At 38.4% G+C, this 18,502-nt stretch overlaps 1 long non-coding RNA gene and 1 pseudogene across 1 annotated transcript in view; one reads left to right on the forward strand and one right to left on the reverse strand.

Moving 5' to 3' along the window:
* Positions 1-2,013: 2,013 nt before the first annotated feature.
* On the reverse strand, positions 2,014-2,963 carry LOC116457683 (small ribosomal subunit protein uS5-like; annotated as a pseudogene).
* Positions 2,964-3,156: 193 nt separating this feature from the next.
* The window catches only part of LOC131381821 (uncharacterized), a 38,860-nt gene continuing 23,514 nt past the window's right edge, over positions 3,157-18,502 (forward strand). The window contains exon 1 of the long non-coding RNA XR_009210778.1: positions 3,157-3,257. This is a non-coding gene — a long non-coding RNA (uncharacterized LOC131381821). The remainder of the gene's footprint in view (positions 3,258-18,502) is intronic.

Genomic DNA, 18,502 nt, shown 5'->3' on the forward strand with positions numbered 1-18,502 from the left:
TGAATGTTTCTCATGATTACACTTTGTCATCACTATGGCTTACATTATATTGCTCTTTAAAATTTTATTTGGTGTTTGCTCTCAGGTTTAAAATACATATCATAAACTTATCATGATCTTCCTTTAAAAATATATCACTTCATATATAGTGTAAAACCCTGATAGTGATATACACCCAGTTTTCCACTCTGTCCTTGGTATTTCTGTCTTATATGTATCTAAATATCTTGTAAATTGTAGAATACAGTGTTATTTTTTGAAAATTGTTTGAAACTGTTACCTTTAAAGACATTAATAAGTGAAAAAGAGTGTCTTTCATATTTACCCACACAATTACCATTTCTGGCACTCTGCACTCCTTTCTATAGATGTGTATTTGCATATGCATCATTTCTCTTTATACCTGAAGAACATCCTTTACTGTCTCTTGTAGTGCAAATTTGCTGGCAATAGATTCTCTGCATTTCTGTTAGTTTGAAAAATTATTTTTTGCATTTTTTTTTACAGGTTAATGGTTTTTTTCTTTCAGTGCTTTAATATTGTCATTCTACAGCCTTCTGGACTGCATAGATTCTGACAAGAAATCTGCTGTAATTCATACTTTGTTCCTTATAAATAGTGTCTTTTATCTTTGGCTGCTTTTCAGTTTCTCATGATCATTGATTAACCATATCCAGTATATTTTTAAATTTCAGATGTTATACTTTTCCTCCTGAAATTCGATCTGGGTGTGTGTGTGTGTGTGTGTGTGTGTGTGTGTGTGTCTTCAATGTATTTTCTCATTGTATCATCTTCGAATTTTTGTAATAGCTGTTTTATGGTCCTTATCTGCAAACTGTATCATCTCTGTTATTTCTGGGCCTGTTTCTGTTGATTTTTAAAATTTGGCAATGGGGCATGTTATCCTGCTTTTTTGCATAGTCTAGTAAGTTTTGATGGGATGCCAAATATTCTTGGATGCCAGATTTCATTGTATTGCTTTAAATAGTCTTGACATTTTATTCTGGGATGCAGTTAAATTCCTTACAAATGATATTTACCTTTTAAAAGCTTGCTTTAAGCTTTATTACTATGGCTCCAGAGTGGTCTTTATTGTGAAGCTAGTTTAGGCCTTTTACTGAGTCAGTATCTATTGGAAAACTCTTCTCAGTACCCCCATGTTAGGAGGTCTTTCCCCTCAGATGAAAAACTAAACTATTCCCAACTTATCTGACATCTGGAAATTGTTCTGTTTACACTTTTCTCATAAGTCTTTATGACCTGGAGTAGTTTCTTCACACATAGTTGTGGATCTAAGGCAAAGACTCAATGGGACCTCTCTGTAGATATCTGTAACGATCCTCTCTCTACTTCTCTGCTTCACACATTCTAGCTGCCATGGCCTCTTCAAATACAATCTCTGTCTCTTCAGCTCAGTGAGAATACAAGGCTTTGAAAGGGTCCCCCTCACATTGTTGCAGCCTGATAACTGCTGCCTCTAGGCAGTAAGTCCATGCAATTGTAGAACTTACTTTAATCATTTTTTTCTCATGGATCAAAGAAGTCCTTGCTTTCTGTTTTCTTACATCTGAAACCAATGTTTCATATATTCTGTCTGAATTTACTGTTGTTATAGTGGTAGGGCAATCAGCATGGCAATTAGTCTTTTTTTTTTTTTTTTTTAGATGGAGTCTCGTTGGGTTTGCCCATGCGGCGGAGCGCTAGGGTGTGATCTCCTCTCTCCGCACCCTCCCCCCCCCAGGTTCAAGCAATTCTCCTGCCTCAACCTCCAGAGTAGCTGGGATTACAGGTGCCAGCCACGATGTCAGGCTAATTTTTGCCTTTTTAGTAGAGATGGGGGTTTCAGCATGTTGGCCAAGCTGGTCTCGAACTCCTGATCGCAGGTGATCCACCTGCCTCGGCCTCTCAAAGTTCTAGGATTACAGATGTGAGCCACCATGCCCGGCCTACAATTAGTCTTTTGTGAGTGGGATCTGACATAGTTTGAATGTTTGTCCCCTCAAAATCTTTTTTTTTTTTCATGCTTAATTCACTTTATTTTTCTTGTATAAAAACCCTATGTTGTACCCACAGCTGGAGCCTGGGTCCTCTGCACGGAGACTCTGGTGTGGGTCTTGACGAGGTGGTCAGTGAATTCCTGATACGGAGACTTGGTAAATACAGTCTCCTTCCAGAGGTCGGGGGTCAGGTAGCTGTAGGTCTTAGAAATGGCATCAAAGGTGGCCTTGGCGAAGTTGCCCAGGGTGGCAGTGCAGCCTTGCGCTGAGGTGTAGCAGTCATCGATACCAGCCATCATGAGCAGCTTCTTAGGCACAGGTGCAGAGACGATGCCAATGCCCCTGGGTGCAGGGATGAGGCGCACCAGCACAGAGCCGCAGCAGCCTGTCACCTTGCAAGGGACGGTGTGGGGCTTGCCGATCTTGTTCCCCCAGTAGCCTCTGCGCACGGGGACAATGGAGAGCTTGGCCAGGATGATGGCCCCACGGATGGCGGTGGCCACCTCCTTGGAGCACTTAACACCCAGACGGACGTGGCCATTGTAGTCCCCGATAGCAACAAATGCCTTGAACCTGGTGCGCTGGCCGGCACGGGTCTGCTTCTGCACTGGCATAATCTTCAAAACCTCATCCTTGAGAGAGGCCCCCAGGAAACAGTCAATGATCTCTGATTCCTTAATGGGCAGGGAGAAGAGATAGATCTCCTCCAGGGACTTGATCTTCATGTCCTTGACCAAGCGGCCCAACTTGGTGACGGACATCCACTCCTTATCCTCGGCCTTGCCTCCGCGAGCTCCGCGGCCTCGGCCCCGGCCCCGTCCACGGCCGCGACCCCCCCCCGGATGCCACTGCCGAAACCTCTGTGGAAGCCACCACGGTTCCCCAACCCAGGGCCACCAGGGCCTCCGGGCCCCCCCGCTGCACCGGCGTCATCCGCCATTTGGTGTTTTCTCGGAAAAGAAGCTGTCCCCTCAAAATCTTATGTTGAAATGTGATCCCCATTGTTGGAGGTGGGGCCTAGTGGGAGGTCATCGGGTCATGAGGGCGCGTCCCTTATGAGCAGCTTAGTGCCCTCTCCATGGTAATGAGAGAGTTTTCTTCTGTGAGTTCATGTAAGATGTAGTTGTTAAAAAGAGTCTGGGACTTCCTCCTCTCTTCCTCTCTTGCTGCCTCTTTGCTTTCCATTATGATTGAAAACTTCTTGAGGCCCTCCCCAGAAGCAGATGCTGGTGCCATGCTTCCTGTACAGCCTGCAGAACTGTGAGCCAGATAAATCCCTTTTCTTTATAAATTACTCAGCCTCAGGTATTTCTTTATAGTAGTGCAAAATGAACTAATACAGTATCAGAAATCTCTCCCAGTTTAAAAAGAAGGGTTCATTCTTAAATTTTCTGGCAAAAATGTATTCCTTAAGTTCATCATTGACATACAGTCTAGTTATAAACATTCCATTTCCATGTAACGTTAGGAAGGCTAATGCATATGTCAACATTTTTGCTTACTGACCTTCTTTTCTCCCACTCCATACAGATTACATACAAACTATACTCTTAAAGTTACAAATAAATCATGCCTTTTTTTTTTCCTTTTTTTTCGGTAGCATGGAAGAATCTAATGACTTTCAACATTAGGGTAGGAGTGTTAGATAAAACATACCAAAAATATTTAAAGTATTTGCTATGTCTCCCAAAATGAATAATTGAGGCTTCAAAACAAACAAACAAAGTCAAATTGGTGAGTTAATGAGGTGGCAGGTGGTAAGTATGGCTATAGTTCCTATGAGTTAATATCAAATTAATATCCTCAGGGATTCGGCAGATACAGCATTTGGTCCTCAAGAAGTATGAAGGAGAAATTAAGACCTCCGTGTCAAGACCCTTGATGGAATGCCTAGTCTATTAAGGTGGGACTAGAAGCATTCCAATCTCTGACCCAGAAAACTAACAAAGAAAGTTTTTGTTTGCCTAGGGTTCTGGGTGGAAAAATAAACCTAGAAACAAACAAACACAAAATTCTGTATACAAAAATCAAATTTCAGTATTTGCTTCATGTGGTTTTGTGGTAGATTACAGTGTACATAAATTCTGTTTATTATGCACATAGCATAGTACTCCCAAACTAATAAATTACAATAAAATATAGTCGACAACAAGTGGCAACTCTGAAACCCCCTATAGAAGTAAAGAAAAGTCACTCTGTAGGTGCACTTTAAAATTCAGAGCACATTGGACCACCACAGCAAACAGCTCCCATGGAAGATGATTTTAAAAAAAAATCATGTGATAAAATGTTGCTCCTTGAAAACTAGAAAAATAAAGCAACTTGGATTGACTACGCAATAAACATAAAATTGAAGAAAAATATTCTCATCATTTAGACTAGATGGAATTCAAAAAGGCAGTGTAGATGAGCAAGGAGTTTTCTGAATATGCCAAGTTGAATGAAGCTACAACTCCAGATAATTATAACTTCACTTTTCCCCATATTCTTAGTAAAGATTCCATACCCTCTTGGTATAATTTCTATTGTGACAGTTCTCTATGGCTTTGGGACTGTTTACCTATTTGCCCTTTCCTTAAACTCTGCTTCACAGGTAGCTCAAATATTTTATTTGTGTCTATTGCTCCTAGATGCTCTGTTAGGAATCAGAGGAAAAAAATTAAGTGAATAACTGATTTTCATGTACATGAATTAATCTGATATCCACACTGACCTTGATGGCCTTGATGGCCAGTCTCCTATGACTCTATCATGACTTATTCCCTTAAAAACATAAATTTTGTTTTGTTCATCTTTGAATCTCCAGCTCTTAATATAACGTCAGGTTCATAGCAGACACTCAATAGCTTGGTGTTGAAATTGCATAGAATACCACTAGTTCAAGATGGCAGAACTTTGGAAGGATCTGTTTACTCTCCATGAATATGATAAATAAATTATCCATCCTTTAGAAATGGCTTACTACATATCGCATCAGAAATGCAAAACCAAAGCCAAAAGGAATACTGTTGAGTTCAGTAATAGTAAAATTAAAAGTCTCAATTAAAACTAACTCTGAAGTTACGCTGAAAGTGTGAAAGAAACACAAGCAAGTAATCAGGAACTTCTTTCTAAAGCTCCAAATCCTGGAGGAAGTTAATTCTCTAGTCTTTTGTGCATGAATTATGGGTAAAGGTTCTCAAATTAAATTATAGGGAAGCATTATATGCACTTATAAGAGCTACACAAACCAAAGGATCAATATTGTCTATCTTCTCTTGATTTATTGGAAGAGTAATTTCAATGTGAAACTTTTTATCCAATCGTAATCTCTTTCTTTACATAATGTTGTCGGTGAATAAAGTGCAGTGTTAACAGTAAAGATCATTATGTATTTTAAAGTTCAAAGTAAAAAGTATATACAAGCAACTAACATTAATTTATTCTACATATTTATTTAATTATTTTTAAAATGTTAATCTGGCAGGAAAGAATTTAGAGGTCATTTAAAACTAGATGTATTTAAATTATTTAATAGAATCCTGGCCAAATTTGACCCTTGGCACATTATAAGGCAGATCATGATATTATCTTGATATGCTGGATACTTTGAATATCATAATTAGCAATGTTGGAATTTCAGTCTAATTAGTTGGCATCTTGTTTTGTAATTTATCTTGGGTGACCTTGCTTACAGGGTGAACTTTTTTTTAACTTTCTCATCCTGTCACATTTTAAATGTCACCGGTATTTATGTAATTGTCTTCTCCTACCCTATCTTTCCAATCCATTATTACCTCCCTCCACAACAGAACATGTCTTTTAGAGTTCTGCTGCTCTTTTGACCTTGACGGTGACAAAAAAATCTTTCAAGATAATCAGCTTCTTTCAGAAATTTCTATGTCCTCTGTTTCGTGTAGTATTCTCCGCTACCAACATTTTTTTCTCCCAGGTTAAAATTTTAGATGATATGTTTGATTTCAATTAATTGTATTGTTCTTGGCACAAATGCAAGATATTTTGTGATTTTTAAACTCATTCTAACGTCTTTTGGATTGGCAAAATACATGCAAATGAGTGAACTGAATAATTCTGCTGCTTAGAAGGAACGTGAAGAAGTATTACTATATGAACTTGTTTTATTTTTTAATTTTTATTCATATTAATTTTGATAATATTTGGGGTACAGGTGGCTTTTGGTTACATGGATAAATTATTTAGTGGTGATTTCTGAGATGTTACTGTACCTGTCATCCGAGCAGTGTACACTATACCCAATATGTGGTCTTTTATCTCTCACTCTCCTCCCAAATTTCCCTCCAACCCAAGCCTCCAAAGTCCATTATATCATTCTTATGCCTTTGCATTTCTCATAGTTTAGCTCCCATTTATAGTAAGAAGATGTGATATTTGTTTTTCCATTCTTAAGTTTCTTCACTTAGAATAATGGCCTCTAGCTCTATCCAACTTACTGAGAAAGACATTATTTCATTCCTAGTTATGGCTGAGTATTATTCTATGTATATCTACCCAATTTTCTTTATCCACTCTTTGGTTGATGGGTACTTAGGTTGGTTCCATATCTTTGCAATAAAGAATTGTGCTGCTATAAACATGCATGTGCATGTCATTTCCTATAATGACTTATTTTCCTTTGGGTAGCTGTCCAGTAGTGGGACTGCTGGAACAAATGGTAGTCCTACTTTTAGTCCTTTAGGGAATCACCATACTGTTTTCCACAGTGGTTGTACTAGTTTACATTCCCACCAGCATTGTAGAAGTGTTCCCTTTTCGCCACATCCATGCAAACATTGTTTGTTGTTTTTTCACTTTGTAATTATTGCCATTCTCATAGGAGTAAGGTGGTATCTCATTGTGGTTTTAATTTGCATTTCCCTGATAATTAGTGATGTTGAGCATTTTTTCATGTTTGTTGGCTGTTTGTATATCTTCGTTTGAGAATTGTCTATTCATGCCCACTGCCCACTTTTTGATGGGATTATTATTTTTATTATTTTATTTATTTATTTATTTATTTTGCTGATTGGTTTGATTTCCTTGTAGATTCTGGATATTAGTCCTTTCTTGGATACACAGTTTGTGAATATTTTCTCACACTCTGTGGGTTGTCTGTTTACGCTGCTGATTATTTCTTTTGCTATGCAGAAGCCTTTCAGTTTAGTTAGGTCCCATTTATTTATTTTTGGTTTTGTTGCATTTGCTTTTGAGGTCTTAGTCATGAATTCTTTGCCTAAGCCAAGTCCAGAAGAGTTTTTACAACGTTATCTTCTAGGATTTTTATGGTTTCAGGTTTTAGATTTAAGTTTTTTATTCAATTTGAGTTGATTTTTTATAAGGTGAGAGATGAGGATCTAGTTTCATTCTTCTACATGTGGCTTGCCAGTTTTCCCAGCACCATTTATTGAAAAGGGTGTCCTTTTCCTGATTTATGTTTTTGTATGCTTTGCTGAACATCAGTTGGCTGTATCTGGCTTTATTTCTGGGTTTTCTGTTTTGTTCCATTGGACTACATGCTATTTTTATACCAGTACCATGCCATTTCGGTAACAATAACCTTGTAGTATAATTTGAATTTGTGTAATGTGATGCCACCAGATTTGCTCTTTTTGCTTAGTATTACTTTGGTTATGTGGGCTCTTTTATGGTTCCATAAGAATTTTAGGATTGTTTTTCTAGTTCTGTGAAGAAAGATGTATTTTGATAGGAATTATATTGAATCTGTAGATTGCTTTAGGCAGTATAGTTGTTTTCACAATGTTTATTCTACGCATCCATGAGCATGGATGTGTTTCCATTTGTTTGTGTCACCTATGATTTCTTTCAGCAGTGTTTTGTAGTTTTCCTTGTAAAGCTCTTTTTACCCCCTTGGTAAAGTGTATTCCTTTTATTTTTCCTGCAGTTGTCATAAAAGGGATTGAGTTCTTAATTTTATTCTAGCTTGGTCATTGCTGGTGCATAACAGTGCTACTTATTTGTATACATTGATCTTGTATCCTGAGACTTTACTGAATTCATTTATCAGATCTAGAAGCTTTTTGGATGAGCCTAGGATTTTCTAGGTATATGATCATATCATGGGGGAACAGTGACAGTTTGACTTCCTCTTTTCCAATTTGGATGCCCTTTATTTCTTCCTCTTGTCTGATTACTCTGGCCAGGCCTTCCAGTACTATGTTGAATAGAAGTGGTGAAAGTGGGCATCCTTGTCTTATTCCAGTTCTCGGGGGAATGCTTTCAACTTTTTCCCATTCAGTATAATGTTGGCTGTGGGTTTGTCATATATGGCATTTATTACTTTGAATTAAGTCCTTATTATGCCTATTTTGTTGAGGGTTTTTATCCTAAAGGAATGCTGGATTTTTTTCAAATGCTTTTTTTGGCATCTATTGGGATGATCATATGGTTTTTGTTTTAAATTCTGTTTACGTGATGTATCACGTTTATTGACTCGGGTATAGTACACCATCCTTGCATCCCTGGTATGAAACTAATTTGATCATGATGCATTATCTTTTTGATATGCTGTTGGATTCAGTTAGCTAGTATTTTGTTGAGGAGTTTTACGTCTATGTTCATCAGGGAAATGGGTCTGTAGTTTTCTTTTTTTTAATGGCCTTTCCTGGTTTGGTATTAGGGTGATACTAGCTTCATAAAATGATTTACAGAGGATTTCCTCTTTATCTTTTGGGATAGTTTCAGTAGGATTGGTATCAATTCTTTGAATGTCTGATAGAATTCAATTGTTAATCCATCTGGTCCTGTACGTTTTTTGTTGGCAATTTTTTTATTACCACGTCATTCTCGCTGCTTGTTATTGGTCTGTTCGGGGTTTCTATTTCTCCTTGATTTAATTTAGGAGGGTTGTATATTTTCAGGAGCTTATTCATCTCCTGCAATGAGTTGAATTCCAGGAGATGAATAGTAGTAGCCTTTAGTGATCTTTTGTATTTTTGTGGTATTAGTTGTAGTATCTCTCCCATTTTGTTTCTAATTGAGATTATTTGGATCTTCTCTCTTCTTTTCTTGGTCAGTCTCACTAATGTTCTATCAATTCTGTTTATCTTTTCAAAGAACCAGCTTTTTGTTTCATTTTCTTTTGTATTTTTTTGTTGTTATTTCAATTTTATTCAGTTCTGCTCTGTTCTTTGTTATTTCTTTTCTTCTGCTGGGTTTGGGTTTGGTTTGTTCTTATTTCTCTAGTTCCTTGAGGTGTGACCTTAGAGTGTCTATTTATGCTCTTTCAGACTTTTTGATATAGGCATTTAATGCTATGCACTTTCATCTTAGTACCACTTTTGCTGTATTCCAGAGGTTTTGAAACATTGTATCAATATTATCATTCATTTCAAAGAACTTTTACATTTTCAACTTGATTTCATTGTTAACCCCTAAATCATTCAAGAGTGGATTATTTAATTTTCATTTATTTGTATAGTTTTGTGGGTTTCTTTCGGAGTTGATTTCCAGTTGTATTTCACTGTCATCTGAGAAGATACTTAATGATTTTGATTTTCTTAAATGTATTGAAACTTGTTTTTTTGGCAGCCTGTCGTATGGTCTATCTTAGAGAATGCTCCATGCACTTATGAGAAGAATGTATATTCTGCAGTTGTTGGGAAAAATGTTCTGTGAATATCCGTTAATTCCATTTGTTCTACGGTGTAGTTTAAGTCTATTGTTTCTTTGTTGACTTTCTGTCTTGATGATCTGTCTAGTGCTGGCAGTGGAGTATTGAAGTTCCTCACTAGTATTGTGTTGCTGTCTATCTCATTTCTTAGGCCTAGTAGTTAATTGTTTTATAAATCTGGGAGCTCCAGTGTTAGGTGCACATAAATTTAGGATTGTAATATCTTCCTGTTGGACTAACCCTTTTATTATTATATAATGTCCTTCTTTGTCTTCTGTTACTGTTGTTGCTGTAAAGTCTGTTTTATCTGGTATAAGAATAGCTACTTCTGCCTGCTTTTGGTTTCTATTTGCATAAAATATCTTTTTCCACCCCCTTAGGTTCGTGTGAGTCCTTATGTGTTAGGTAAGTCTCTTGAAGACAGCAGATATTTGGTTAGTGTTTTTTTTTATTTATTTATTCTGCTATTCTGTATCTTTTAAGTGGAGCATTTAGGCCATTTACATTTAATGCTAATATTAAGATGTGAGGTACTGTTCTATTCATCATATTTGTTGTTAACTAGATACTTTGTTTTTCTTCATTGTGTTATTGTTTTATAGGCTCGGTGAGATATATGCTTTAGGAGGTTCTATTTTGGTGTATATTGAGGTTTTATTTCAAGATTTAAAACTCCTTTTAGCATTTCTTGTAGTGTTGGTTAGGTAGTGGTGAATTCTTTCAGTATTTGTTTGTCTCAAAAAGACTTTTTCTCTCCTTCATTTATGAATCTTAGTTTTACTGGATACAAGATTCTGATGGTTATTTTGTTTAAGGATGCTAAAGATAGGACCCCTGTGTCTTCTGGCTTATAAGGTTTCTGTTGAGAAACTTGCTGTTAGTCTAATAGGTTTGTCTTTATAAGTTACTTGATACTTTTGTCTCACAGCTCTTAAGATTCTACTCTTTATCTTTATTTTAGATAGCCTGATGACTATGGGCCTGGGTGGTGATCTTCTGAATTTCCCAGGAGTTCTTTGAGCTTCTTGTATTTGGAAATCTAGATCTCTAGCAAGGCCAGGATAGTTTTTCTCAATTATTCTCTCAAATAAGTTTTCCAAACTTTTAGACTTCTCTTCTCCCTCAGGAACACCAGTTATTCTTAGGTTTAGCCATTTCACGTAATCCCATATTTCTTGGAGACTTCGTTAATTTTTTTATTTTTCTTTGTCTTTGCCTGATTGGGTTAATTTGAAAGCCTTGACTTCAAGCTCTGAAATTCTTTCTTCTATTTGTTCTAGTCTATTGTTGAAACTTTCCCCTGCATTTTGTTTTTCCCTATGCGTGTCTTTCATTTCTGGAAGTTCCAATTTGTTTTTATTTATGATATCTATTTCTCTGGAAGATTTTTCATTCATATCCTAGATTGTTTTTAAAATTTCTTTAAGTTAGTTTTCACCTTTCTCTGGTATCTCTTTGAGTAGCTTAATAGTCGACCTTCTGAATTCTTTATCTGGCACTTCAGAGATTTCTTCTTGGTTTGGATCCATTGCTGGGGAGCTAGTGTGATCTTTTGGAGATGTTATAGAATCTTGTTTTGTCATATTACCAGAATTACTTTTCGGGTTCCTTCTCATTTGGGTAGACTATTTCTTCTAATTGTTCTTTAATTTATTTTTTATTTGACTGAGTTTTTTTTTTTTAATTTCTATTTTTTCCCTCTTAAAGATCTGACTTTAGTGTGTATAGTTTATTTCAGCCTAATTTGATTCTTGGTGCTTTTAGGGGTGAAGACTATATATGAGTTCCTTAGTTATATAAAGTCTTTGTGCACTGGCTTTTCCAGATCCTGGGTGTAGTAGTTATGTACTTAGTGTGTGGGTGAGTTCACTGTCTCCTTTGAGGTTGGAAATGGCAGGGATTTCTTGAAACTTACCTCATTCTCTCATGGTGTACACTTTATTTATTTAATTTTTCCCCAGTATTTTATTTACTGAGTTGATAATTAAGGCTTCAAGCCAATAGGGGAGGTATCCCTGGGTAGGCACTGCTTGTAGGTAAGGCAGGTGGGTAGATGTAATACCCAATGGTGGGCAGAGGTCCCAGCCTTGATGAAGGTGGCTGGGGGAGCTCTTAATTAGATGTGCTGAGATTTTATCAGGGTGAACGGTGGGAGCTACCTCAGCTTCCCTGCCAGGCCTGCAGGAAAGCTATCCACCTCATAGTATCACTCCTGCCCCAGTGTACTGGCTATTCAGATCAGAAAGGCACCTCTTTTCATCTATAGGAATGTTGATATTCCAAGTAGGGAGGGATTGTGACTCTGCCTCTTGTGCAGGCCTGAATCTGCAGAGTGTTCCTCCTGTGGGGCTGTAATCAACTTGAATTTTTCCAGGAAGGCTGTCTGTAAGTGCATCCATGCTGCATTCCCACATGAGAAGCCCCAGATGTGTCTGTAGTGGTCTTCCAGGGGGGAACAAGGACCCCTTCTCCAAAAGCTTTCACTATCAGAGGCTGCCTGCCTGTTGGGGTAGAGGTACAGACTTTCCCTACTGCTCCCAGTGCTGCAATTGTGTCTCTCCTGTAAGAAACTTCCAACCAGCAGAAAGATCTAGTACTCAAGGCCTACTGCTCAGAATTTGTTCTTCCACAGTACCCTGTGGAAGTATTCCCTTCATGTGGCGCTTTCCCCGTTAGCCTAGGAATGGGACTTCTTGAGAGCCAGGCTGCAATGATTGTTATTATTCTTGTGGGTCTAGCCACCTGGTGCAGCTACCAGACTCCAGGCTGGTGCTCAGGAATGTCTGCAAAGGATCCAGTGATAGGACCTGTCTTCAAGTCTCCCAGCAGTGGGTACCAGCACCCACTCTGATGGCATCACAGGGGAGTGAGACAGATTGTGAGAATCCTTGATTGTAGACAGGCTTAGTGAGCTGGCTCTCTCAAATGCTGGTTATATTAGTAGTGAAATTGTCACATAGATGCAGGACCTCTGGTTAGTCAGGGTGTTTCAGGCAGTGGTGTTAGCTGAGATCATGCAGCCATTTTCTCCTTCTTGGGCACAATGTTATTCTGTCAAGAGGTACTGTATGTGTCTGAGTTTGTTGGCCTTCAGCCAGGAGGTTGCACTTGCCAGGGAGGACCAGCTGCATTAGTAGCAGTGGGATTTGAGCTGCCCTAAGTTGTCCAGGGGAAGTATTCTGGTTTCTCAGGCAATGGGTGTGGCCATAAAGCTCCCAAAAGTTTATGTCCTTTGTCTTAAGCTACCAGGGCAAGTGGAGAAATACTGCCAGTTGTGGGCAGGGTTAGGTGGGTCTGAGCTCAGACTTTTCTTGGGCAGGGTCTGCCCCGGCCACTGGGGGGATGGAGGTGGTTCTTAGGCTGCTGGGGTCGTGTTCCAAAGGGGATATATGTACTTGTTTTAAAATCAGATTTGTGTGTCCCAGATATGTTTGAATGATTCAAAAACTTGTGTTTTGAACAATCTTAGGTGGGATAAGCCAGTGCTAAAAACCTTCAAGGTCTGGGCATCTTTGAAACTGTCAGCAAAAGAAGGATTTTGCTGACACCAGTTTCAAAGCACCTAGTCAAGATTAAAGGAGGGGACTGACTCTAAAGAGAGCATCGAATTCCTATAGAATTTTTTTTTCTTTTTTCTTTTTTTTTGAGACGGAGTCTCACTCTGTCATCCAGGCTGGAGTGCAGTGGCGCAATATTGGCTCACTGCAATCTCCGCCTCCCGGATTCAAGTGATTCTCCTGCCTAGTCCTCCTCAGTAGCTGGGACTACAGGTGCGCGCCACCATGCCCAGCTAATTTTTGTATTTTTATTAGTGACGGGGTTGCACCATGTTGGCCAGGATGGTCTCGTTCTCTTGACCATGTGACCCACCTGCCTCTGCCTCCCATAGTGCCGGGATTTTAGGCATGAGCCACTGTGCTCAACCCCTGTAATATTTAATTTAACCTCAGTGATCTAATACATGATTGAAGGTGAGAGTTGCAGAATTTAGGAGAGATGCCCAGAGGTCACAAGCTAGCTTAGTTTGCCTCCTAGTTTTCGATGGAAAAGGTAGCAAGAAAATGATTAAGACGTGAAGTTTAAACTCAAAACAGAAAAATCAATGCTGAAAAATAAATAGTACTGAGAAAGAAAAAGTTAGATCATACTTCCTCTTCACAAGTTGCAAAGGCCAATTATGCTGAAATAAGAGAAAGCTGGAAAATAGCTGGAGCTGCCCGAGGCTGTTTACACTAAGATGGCAGGGCTTTTGTTGCTAGACGGATTTTCACTGTCCACATACCTATCTAGGCCTCTAATTAGAGTTAAGTGTGCTTACCTATCTGGTAGAATCCTGGCCTAGCCAGGTTCTTGTCTGTGTGTCCTGAGATTGGACCATCCTTAGGAACAGGTAGAGAGCTTTGCTTGAATTCTCTAAGGGAGTAGGGAATGTACTTGGAAAGGGAGGTCTGGAATGGAGGGAGGCCTCTGAGGAGATGTGAGTGTGACAGTAGCAGTGGCCTAGTCTCCAACTAAACTCAGGGTTGTGGGAGCTGTGTTATCCTACAGTTGCTTCCTGGTGATTAAGAAGGGGCAGCTGTGAGATCCAGGTTGGGTGAAGGGAGCAACGCTAAGTTGTGCAGCTGCTACTGGCCTAGGAGAGTTGATAGGATGCAAGACGACATCCTCACCACCCTTGTCCAGCAGTGGCCTCTGAAAGTCAGCCTGATAAGAATAGGAGTGGCTAATGGAAACTGCTACAGGCCACCATCACAGCCTGGATGACTTACCGGTGCTGCCATTCCTGACAAGGACAGATACTTACGGAAGTCAACTCATCGTAGGGCACTAAAGAGACTTCAATATTTAAAATTTTTCACTCTTCTCCAACATGAGTCACCCTTGAGAGGGAAGAGGGTAGTGCCTTGTATCTAATTGTTGTAGAAGGGGAGAGTAGAGGTTAATTGATATTTCTCATTAAGATAAGAAAAACAAAAGACTTCTCAGCAAGAACAGTGTAGGGATTGGAGTTTCAGAAATGCTGGATGGGACCTTGAATTAAGGAGTCTTTTGCTAATAAGCAGCAAGATAGTAGAGCCTAAAAAAGAGAGTTACACTCAGAAATTTGGTGGGAAATAGAAGCTACAACACCCAGTTGGATTAAATTAAGCACTGATTACATACAGTTGGTAAGAAAGGTCACATTTATGCCTTCAAATATTCAATTATTGCTTCAAATAATCAATGATCATAAATACCTGTTTTCTAATATAGCTGTTTGTGGAGAGTAATGATATTTGGCTGGATTATAAATCTCATTCCAAACCTGAGGACAGAAATTTACCAATTACTGTACACATCCTAACTGGCATCTAAAGGCAGCAATCTTTACAGTCTTGAGGAGAAAATAACCTAATTTTAAGAAATGAGCTTTTGATATCTCACTTATAACAATGAGCAAAAATATCATAGCAGCCCCCAAATCTGTGTTTAGTTCATCTATATTACTGATTAAATAATATACTCTCTTGTCAGCAATGATTTTCATGGAAGATGACTGATTTTGACCAAATTTGTTCCTAAACACTATTAGAATCTAACTTGAGTTTTGAACTATAAATCGATCTGCCATCTTGAAATGTTTTCACCTACTTTTATAATCTCTAGTTTTTATTGTTTAGATCAAAAAACACAGAAAGAAATATCCTTTGAAAAGAGGTCTAATCATCCCTTTTAAAATAAACTGCAGGCCCGGTGCAGTGGCTCATGCCTATAATCCCAGCACCTTGGGAGGCCGAGGCGGGTGGATCACTGAAGGTCAGGAGTTCAAGACCAGCCTGACCAACATGGTGAAACCCCATCTCTACTAAAAATACAAAAATTAGTCATGCATGGTGGTGTGCACCTGTAATCCCAGCTACTTGGGAGGCTGAGGCAGGAGAATTGCTTGAACCCAGGATGTGGAGGTTGCAGTGGTCCAAGATCATGCCACTGCACTCCAGCCTGGGTGACAGAGCAAGATCCTATCTCAAAAAAAATAGAATAAAATAAATAAAAAAATAAATTGAGAATAATTATTAAACAGGTATTAAGATTATGCATGGCAATAATGAATTTATTTTGACACCTTTGAGTCTTTTATAATAGTCTCATCTCTAGACTAATACCTCTTGAGGGCAGATGTTAATCTACTGAAATGCTTTCAGAAGGTCACTAGAACTCTGAAAGTTCACTGGAACTCTAGTAAATATAAACAAATTTGATTTTTTTCAGTAGGGTGTGTGTTTGGCCAGTTTCTTCAAGGGAGAAGTGGAATAATTAATTTGTATTTCATTTTAAATGATTTAAGTTACCCTCTGTCAGTTTGGATGATGACATTACATTTTACTGTCTAATTGTGAATGATATTTTCTTCATCCTTTTTTCTCCCATGGTAAGGTCTCTCATTCTATCGACGTGATAAATGCTAAATAAACTGGCATAATTGGAATCTCTGATTTTGGCCGTTAGGGGCTTCAGACAAACAGTTTATTAAATTGATGATTTTTGCTCGTCTTCAATTTGAGACACTTAAGTCCTATTACTGCAAATTCAATATTTGAATGAAATTGGTATTTGGCAGTGGAGGGGTGGTGAGCTGAAATCCTTGCACTATTCAGATCACCAATCAAGAGGACCCTCTGGCTTCCCTTCTGTTTATCAGAGAACCAATTATCAATGCAGTTAAAAAATAATAAATACTTTTAGAAAAATTTGAGCCTGGTTTCATGCCTACATTCTATGTGGGATGTCTATATTCTTGACCTGGAAAACTTAATGGCTTTGGAAACACAATAAAAGAAAACTTTTATTACGATTTTTAACTTTTAATTAAGGTAAAGTTTGGCTTAATTTTTCTTCATGCAAAAAAATATTTTCAAATTAAACCTACTCTGGATGGTTAGTGCTAGTTATTTACATTTTACAAAAAACAAAATCCCCAAATGATTCAAATGTAGAGCAATTTCTTTTTAAAGTGGGCATTAGAAAATGGGACTGACCTTGCAAAATAAAGTTTTTGAATGATCTCTGTATGGGAAAGCTAACCTAGAAGTTGTCTTGTGGACTACTTGCCTCATATGGTAAAAGGCTTTTGCAATCATACAAAGCTGGATGTTGAGCATGTAGTTGAATAAATTAATTCATCCTGAAGCCAAATCTTTGACATGAAGGATTGAGTCAAAATGGGGTCCTGGAGCTCCTATACTGTAGGGACTTTTCATAACACCTGTATTTGTTTCCATTCAGTTTGCCTTATTTCAGCCATGAATGAGCTCAAATTTGAGCCAGGAGCCTCAAGCTGCAAACCATGAGCACCTCTAAAAGATGCTCCACTTTGAGGTGAAAGATGTGGATTTGGGAGCAGTTTTCAAGGGGAGCTTGTTTCCTCCCATCCTAGGAGACTCTGTGATTGGTGATTAAAGCAGGTGTCCTCAGGCAGGCGCTGCCAAATATATTGGATAGATGCTGTTCACAGGTTTCTGGAACCATGTAAAACAAAGCCTGGGTACCAAACCATAGGATAATCGGTTTAAATGGGAAACATGCATTTTTGTCATCACTACTCAATGCAAGGCACAGCAGTAAAAACTGCACTTTTGCTGAAAGCAGGGTGAAACTTGAAAAGTCATATTCGCTGCAGATATGCCCCTGCAGAGCATAAAACCAGGTTGAAAGTTGGCTAGCTAATCATTATCAGAAGGATGATTTAAATCAAGATACATGGGCCAATATTTCTTGCTGTTAATGAAAAAAGATGATGGTGATTTTCTAACAAAAGAGGTTTAAGGAGTGACCCTAGAAGGGCCAAAAAAAAAAAAAACCATAATAATAAAGTCATCTCTACAATGTACAACTAAAAAAAATCTCTATCATTAGTTGTCTGGAGGTCTGAGAGACCTGAGACTTTTTGATTTATTTCTGACAATTTCATTGAGGACATACAACTGGTATGTACCATTTGTTTTATTCTTACAGATGAATTAAATTCTTTAGTTGCATGGGACCACCATCATGGGGCAATTCAGAGTTATGGGAATGACATGAAAAAATTATCTTTCTCTGCACAAAACCTGCTTATTTTACAAACATATTATAAGACAGATGGGAAGGAGGATAGGAGGAAAGTAGTTACCTATTTGGTTTGTCTGGCAGATAAAGTAGGAAGTAGGGGTGTGGAAACCATTTAAACGTTACTGCTGCTTGTCATTTGTCCTACTAACACTTCATCTTATCTGAATAGTAATAATAGATGCTATGTATTGTGTGCTTACTTGCAGTTAAGCATTTTCCAATAATGTTATCATAATGTGCCTGTGCAATAGAGGCATGATTCCCATTTTTCAGATTAAACTCAGATCACCTGAATGGGGCATTTCGGAAATTTAAACCTATGTTTCTTTGTCTGCAAAGGCTCGTGAGAAGAAGATAAAAGTTCTTCCCTCAAAGGCTGTTCTGAGGTCTAAATGAGACACAATGCATGTAGTGTAGCAAACTTAAGATAGTCTTGGCCTCTAGCAAGGGCTCAGGAAGGGATCCCTGATTATTGTTATAATAATTATTATTATCATGGCTATGATGCCTTCTAGTTCTACCTCTATTCCCTAATACTGTCACTCTTCAATTACTGCCACTAATACTAATTGGTAATGATAATAAACATTATGGCTACACAGGGCCAGACTCTGGGACCATACCTGTCTCAGTCTCAGATAAGAGGATCTATTAAATGGTGGTAATTTAGGAATAAAATAGGGGAAGCCTTGACAGCTGATTTAAGTCACAGCCATTTGTCATTTCCTGCTTCTCCTTGCACTCACTGTGACTACAGAAGCCACATGAGAGTCCACTTGAAGGAGGC

This window comes from Hylobates moloch, unplaced genomic scaffold (genome assembly GCF_009828535.3).
Source record: "Hylobates moloch isolate HMO894 unplaced genomic scaffold, HMol_V3 SCAFFOLD_18, whole genome shotgun sequence".
NCBI classification, from domain to species: Eukaryota; Metazoa; Chordata; class Mammalia; order Primates; family Hylobatidae; genus Hylobates; species Hylobates moloch.